Source organism: Pelodiscus sinensis, unplaced genomic scaffold (genome assembly GCF_049634645.1).
Source record: "Pelodiscus sinensis isolate JC-2024 unplaced genomic scaffold, ASM4963464v1 ctg53, whole genome shotgun sequence".
Taxonomy (NCBI): Eukaryota; Metazoa; Chordata; order Testudines; family Trionychidae; genus Pelodiscus; species Pelodiscus sinensis.
The window spans coordinates 147,002-154,205 of record NW_027465900.1 but is presented as its reverse complement, the minus strand read 5'-3'; the positions used below and the strand labels follow the sequence as shown (position 1 = coordinate 154,205).

The 7,204-nt window shown below is 57.6% G+C and overlaps 1 long non-coding RNA gene across 1 annotated transcript in view; it reads right to left on the bottom strand.

Annotated features, from left to right (window-relative positions):
• Positions 1–1,054: 1,054 nt before the first annotated feature.
• Positions 1,055–7,204, bottom strand: part of LOC142824387 (uncharacterized) — a 28,555-nt gene continuing 22,405 nt past the window's right edge. The window contains exon 3 of the long non-coding RNA XR_012899287.1: positions 1,055–1,481. This is a non-coding gene — a long non-coding RNA (uncharacterized LOC142824387). The remainder of the gene's footprint in view (positions 1,482–7,204) is intronic.

Sequence of the window (7,204 nt, the reverse complement as noted above, 5' to 3'; positions counted from 1 at the left end):
TTCTTCTGCGATGCCAAACCTTGTCTCCGTGGCACTCAGGGTGTTATAGAGGCACTGAGGAGGACAGCTGTCTGGTTCAATGATTCAGCTTGGCCCACGCTGGCCTGTTCCTCTGCCCAAGAGGAGACGGGACTTGTAGTACTCTAGGCACTAACATTTTGCACTCTGTGACCCATAGGCAAATTCCACATCCCACAGCTGGCTCAGCCTGGGCATCACATGAAAGCATGCTTGTTAAGGGATGAGGGCACACCATCCGCATGGCACAAGGAAGGGGACTGGTGTCACCCACCTTCTCTCGGTGTTCAAAACCATTGAGCAGCTAAGCTCCAACACACGCACACCAAAGGGCTCAAATAATGCCTGGTGTAACAAAACCTACACTGAATACATGGTAAGTCCAGTGATCCTCATTAAAAACAAACATCTAAACACAACAGACTTAAAAAGGGGATATCCCTTCCCTGCCCCAGTCTCGCCAGCCTTGTACAGACAGGCTTCCGAGCGGCCATGAGACTGGCCAAAACACAGCCCTTCCTCCCTGATTTGGTACGCTGGACTAGTTCTTTCCTTGCTGGAGCCACGTTCCTAGTTCTTCAGTCGATTTTTACAAAAGGACCAAGGGATTCAGACTGTGTAGAAGTCTGTCTAGAAAGAGACCCGTGGGGGTTAATTTTCTTTGTTTTGGGGGGAGGCTTTTTAGTTTGGCTTTTCCTGAGAACTGCTCTTTTCACACACAGGGTTTAAGAATAGATGCCGGCCATGTATTGCATCCAATGAAAGGTACATTTGTATTACCTAGGGTACCTTAAAGTTTGTATTAATCCCACTGCTCAATGTAACCTCTCTGTTCTGCATCATTTTAACTCACTAACTCCCTCTCCCCAGCCAGGGATGGATAACATACGCTGGGAACACCAAAGCAAATGTTCAAATGGATTTTGCATCATGCAATGTACGGTTAAAACAACGTAACATAGAAGCTTCTGTCAGAACTATGGACTTAAATAAATAAGGGATATAATGTTTATAACTTTCTTCTTTGGACTTTACCTCCTATCACTAGTTACACCCAATGTAGGTTGCCCCAAAAGTGATACTTTTTCAATCAAAGAAAGAAAGCATGGCATTGTCTCTGTAAGAGCGCCACAACTGCTGAGCCTATGAGAAACTTTGATCACAGAATCAAAGGGTGGGAAGAGACCTCTGGAGGTCATGGAGTCCAGCCCCCCAAAAGAAGGCTGTGTCGGGAGGGGGATTTGAACCCACTCCTCCCTTTGGAGGCCAGAACACCCAACGGAGAGAAAGACAGAAAGATGGACTCTGGCACCTTAGGCCACCCTGCCAGGACTTGTGGCTGTTGCTGTGGTAACAGGACTCCTGGTGCTTGTCACAATTTTCAGCTCCCGGGAACGGAACATCCCCCGGCTCGGGCCAGGAAAGAAGATCAGCACGGCTGTTGTTTCAGCTTCATGAACCATCTGCCAAGCAAAGACTTGGTTTCAAAAACGGAAGGGTTGGCTTATTCCTCAGCCTTCTGTCTGAGCATGCAGCAACCTGCACGCCCCTCCCCTCCGCCCGGCAGCCCGCTTGGGAGTTGCAGTTAGACCCCTCCCGTCGTCGTGACATTGATGGGCCTCTTCCCTGGGTCACGCCAGGCTTCTGCTGCCCCACACCAGCCACCCTCTCGTGACCTAGAGCCGCTCCTCAGACACAGGGCCTGGTCCACGTTTAGCCTTAATGTTTGCTCATCCACGTGCCGCCCAGAGCGCCCCTGCTTAGCGCAAGAGGGCCGCAGAGTCACGGCCTGGCTGGCAGAGAGGTGCAATGTGTGTGCTGAAACCAGCGCAAAGGACCATGCTGGGAGTGATGTTTGCCCATTAACCAATATGCCCCAGACGCCAGGAATCCGAACGCCCGGGTCTGTTAACGGAATTGCGCTCGCAGGCCCTTTACTTCCCGGAGCCTGGCTCAAGAAGCTGCAGGCGCATGACGACTCGAGAGGACATGGGGCGGGGCAGGGCAGGGTAATCTTGCCGTGGGACTCAGCACGCATGCTGATTTGCATGTGCTTCGTTTTGAGACAGACACCTGCATGTCAGGATACAAAGAGCAGAACTTCCCACCCTGACGTCCCGAGCCCTCGAGAGCTGTTCTGAAGACAGATCTCCACCTCGGCCCGCAAGCCTTTTTTACGTGAAACAGCAGGGAATCACACGCAAGTGAGCCCAGGGAAGGCTTCATGAGGCTGCCTACACCAGTACCCCTGGCTTCCTTTTGAACAAGACAACTTCAAAACTATAGCCTGAAAAAAATAGCAAATATAGGAATACAGGCCTTACTTAAAATGACCTGTGTATCCTACAAGGTTTCAGCTTGCTCGGTTTTGCAGTCACCTATCTCTCTCAAAAGGAAGTTTCCAGAAGATCAGGTGTTTGAATTAGAGCCAGGTCCCAAGCAGAAAAAGGTCTATAAACTGTCTTGTTTACAAGATGACATCACCCATAACGTCACACGTCTTTGTGACTCTGCTGCTGGATGAATGTTGAATGGTTGTTGAAAAGGAGTCTCAGCAATCAGCTATTTGACAGGCTTATGTCATACTGAACTCTCTGTAAATTAGTGAGACAAAGTCCTCTCAAAACCTTTTTACCCAGGGTACGTCTACACTGCACGGCTATTTTGGGATACCAGTGGTATCCAGAAAAAGCTCCCGTGTCTATACAAGCCACCTGTCATCATATATATAGCAGCCCAATGTCTGTGACTCTGTAATGCTGAAACGCTGGCTGTTCCCTCTGGGCGACGCTGTTGCCTCCCGTCGTGGCACTCGGCTGACTTCTGTGCCGCTCAGCCGGGCCGCCACGCGGGAGCAAGTGGCTGTTTGGGGGCTGTTTGGGACCTACCTCTAGATCAGCCCATGCTAGCTTCCCAAAAGGTAGTCTCATGTATCCGCAGTTTTGATATTGGAGGGGAGGTTGGCTGACTTACAGTCTCTGCAGGATGCAAAACACCAAATATCTTTTATGCACACGCACACACGTGCGCACACTCCCGCACACACTCGCACTTCCTTGCCTCGATCCCATGGCTATACGTGTCCCAACAGTGCTCAACACGGAGAACAGCCAGGTCATCTACACCCCGTGGTTTGTCTGCATTCTCAGATGTGCATCACTCTCCACTTCTCTCAGTGCCGTCCACCACTTCCTTTTCCAGAGCCCAGGTGGCCAGGGCATGTTTGTTATTGGACCATCTTCTGTGGTGAGGGGGAGCTGCTGTCGAGTCGGGGCGGACCCGAAGGGATTAGCACCCGCTGCAAAGGGCCAGGCAAGGGAAAGCACCTGAGCACCGGTAGCACCTCTGCAGTCACTGCTCGCTGGGGCAGTGTGGGCCCTGGGCGAAGCGCACCGCATGTGATAGGCTGTGCAGGACCCCTGCTGTTGGGGGTGGAGGTGGGTCAATGTAGCGGGGAGAGATGGCTGCCTTTTGGCACCTGTTGCTGTGGCCGGCTCCGGGGCCCTGTGTTCCCTGCTGGTAGCCCTTAGGTGTCAGTCACCATTCCCGAGGTGTGTCCTTGGCCCATTGAGTGCTATTGTCCCACAGGGCCTCGCTAATTAGCATGTCCATAGGCCGGGCTCTGCCCATTGCTCAACCACATTCAGAGAGACTTCCAGTCTCCATACAGGTTACAGATCCCTAACTCCACACACAGACATTACACAGGTATATGAAGAGCAGATACAGAATCAGAAGAAAGTAGCTTTTGTTTGACCCCTCACATGGCCCCTTTGTACCACTTTCGTGGCGAACAACCCCCCATGGGTGCAGCAGTGACCCGGCTGCTCCCCTCACAATCCAATAACGTGACACCCAGCTCCTGGATCAATATGCTGAACCGCGCCGGCCCAGGACAGAGCCTGTTATTTGCCTCTCTCTAATGGGACAACTGGCCATTTAGTCCTGCCCTTCGCTTCTTGCAGCATCGGCCCCTCAGTGATGTGCAGACCTCATCCTACAAACCGTCCTTCAAGAGCTTGAAACAGACACATCTGCCTGAGCCCCCAGGCCAGATTCAAGGAACGGCGCCTCGCAGCACTAACTGGCACCTCTGTTCGCTGGGGTGCAATCAATGCTGCTTCATCAGGGCTTCAGATCACAAGGCCTGTGGGGCCAGGACTCGATTTTTACATGTGCCTAGAGCCATGGACAATGGAACGCTCCTTCCCTGACCGGCCTCTCAGGCCCTGTCTGCACTGCGGCGCTATTTCAGGGTACCGGCAGTATCCCAAAATAGCTATTCCATGTCTTCAAATGCGTCCGTTATTTCAAAATAGATTTTGAAACACTGGGTGCACTCTGCCAGCATCCCCGTAACCCTGGTTCCACGAGGGCTAAGGGACAGTTGGGAATAGCGCTTTGTTTCTAAAACAGATCGAAACAAGATACACGATTTGCACAGATCCAATTGTGTTTCTTACTTCGACCTAGCCAATCAGAGTGCAGGGGACAGTGTAGCTGCACCGTGGTGTTACGACAATAATGAAACTTTTGCCATAATGTTGGCACTTGTCCTTATTCACCGGAAGCCGTCTCTTCGCAAACGCGGAGGACACAAGCCCCCACTCCATCGTCTGAGGATAGACGCTGCCCACTGGCAGCGAGAGTTAAGAGACAGCCTAGCCAACTGACAGAATGGACACTGGGCTACCGACGAATGGGGGGAGCTCCAGCTGTGACCTCCCTCTGTGCCACAGCTGGGAGGCGGGTGCTGGGAGAGCACGGAGTGAGCTGCTCAGCTGAAGGTCAGAGGCTTATCCAGGGTGAGGCCAGCTCCCACCCCCCACGTCCAAGTCCATTCCCACACAGTGTGAGGCGAGAACTGGGGTGGTGCTGGGCCAGGCTCTCTTGCCAGGGTCAGCCAAGGTCATTAGGCAAAGATGGGAAACTAGGACCTGGGAGCCTGGGGTCAAGGCGGGTCCCCGCAAGCAGGGTCCAGCACACCCAAGGACTATGGTCCTTAGACACCTCCCAGAAACGGCCTCCTGACTTAGATGAGGAGAGCTAGCCAATCAGAGAGGGCCATCATTCACCAGGACTTGCTTCCGGGCTCAGCCCCCCTGGCCCGCCCCAGATGGCACTGAGCGAGCGGGGCCTGCCTTTAACCCACAGACTGCAGTTCTGGGCCACGGGCTCTGAGACGGCGGTCCTTCCAGACCCCCCTTCGGACCAAGGCGGTTTCTTGCGGGCAGGGGGAGTGGGTTAGGCCTGGGTCGCTCTGGGATTCCCAGGCGCGGGTAGTGTGAGGCCATGGCCCCCACGCCAGGCTACTCTGCAAAGGAAAAGCAGGTGATTAAAATGCAAACTTTCAGCAGCAGGAACGGAGTCAGCCCACACTCCCACCAGGATAATTCTCCCTTAGCTTTTATTAGGCTGCACTTTTATAATTGCCTTCTCGTGTTAAAAATAGCTCATCCCACAGCACCTCCCTCCGGGGGCAGCACCGACAAGTTCCTCTCCCGCCAGGGGGCGTCTCCCAGCCGAGTGCCTCTCCTGCCAGGGGGCATCTCCCGCCGAGTGCCTCTCCCGCCAGGGGGCATCTCCCCGCCGAGTGCCTCTCCCGCCAGGGGGCGTCTCCCCGCCGAGTGCCTCTCCCGCCAGGGGGCGTCTCCCCGCCGAGTGCCTCTCCCGCCAGGGGGCGTCTCCCCGCCGAGTGCCTCTCCTGCCAGGGGGCGTCTCCCGCCGAGTGCCTCTCCCGCCAGGGGGCGTCTCCCCGCCGAGTGCCTCTCCCGCCAGGGGGCGTCTCCCCGCCGAGTGCCTCTCCCGCCAGGGGGCGTCTCCCCGCCGAGTGCCTCTCCCGCCAGGGGGCGTCTCCCGCCGAGTGCCTCTCCCGCCAGGGGGCGTCTCCCCGCCGAGTGCCTCTCCCGCCAGGGGGCGTCTCCCGCCGAGTGCCTCTCCCGCCAGGGGGCGTCTCCCCGCCGAGTGCCTCTCCCGCCAGGGGGCGTCTCCCGCAGAGTGCCTCTCCCGCCAGGGGGCGTCTCCCGCCGAGTGCCTCTCCCGCCAGGGGGCGTCTCCCCGCCGAGTGCCTCTCCCGCCAGGGGGCGTCTCCCGCCGAGTGCCTCTCCCGCCAGGGGGCGTCTCCCGCCGAGTGCCTCTCCCGCCAGGGGGCGTCTCCCCGCCGAGTGCCTCTCCCGCCAGGGGGCGTCTCCCGCCGAGTGCCTCTCCCGCCAGGGGGCGTCTCCCCGCCGAGTGCCTCTCCCGCCAGGGGGCGTCTCCCCGCCGAGTGCCTCTCCCGCCAGGGGGCGTCTCCCGCCGAGTGCCTCTCCCGCCAGGGGGCGTCTCCCCGCTAAAGGCAGCTTGCCCGGCCCCCTCCCAAGGGGATTTCCCTGCACCAGATGCGTGAGGGGCCCTGCTGAGGCCTCTGCCAGCTTCTCAGGATGGGCGCCAACTCTTCCTGCAGGGGCGGGCCCAAGCTGAGGGCCTCCAGAGGGGTCCCCTGTGGGTCTCACCTGAGCCCCAGGCAGTCTGGGCGTTTCTCATTTGCAGACAGGAGCCAAGGGGCCCGGCCGCAATGCCCCTCCCCCTCCCTGCGCTCTGCCTCGCTGGCCAGGATGCCAAGCCTGCAGCGAGGGCCCAGCCCGAAGGGCCAGACTGCATCCAGCCCGGGGGACCAGCAGAGAGGAAGCCGAGCCCCGCCGTGCGAAGGGGGAGCGGCTAGAGGGAGGCTACTTGCCAGGCTCTCACTAGCTGTACAAGAGGCCAGGAGGCAGGGTCACCACGTCGGATCCTTGGAAAATACCAAATGTGGGAGTGGGGTGTTGCTCAAGTTCATGCTCATCTCGGCTCCTGTCCCCCACCCTACGGCAAGCCCTGCTGCTCAGCACGCTGGGGCCAGCTCACCGGTTCCGCCAGGCCAGGGTCCCCGTGCTCGCTTCCTTTGCCAGTGCTGCTTTGTGCTGCAAAGGGCACAGGACGGTCCCCCGGTGGGCCAGGGCCCCAGGAGGCTGGGCTTGGCCTCGCTGAGTTGCAGATCGAGTCTTCGTCGAGTCGTGCATAGGGGGCACACTGGGCACTCAACAAGCCCAAAATCACTGTCCAGGCGAGCTGATGGCCACAGCGACCCTGATTAGCAGCGAGCGTCCGCTGCTTGGCGGCGCACCGGGAACCACCCATTTAACCCCGGCTGCCGCTTCCGCTGGGACAT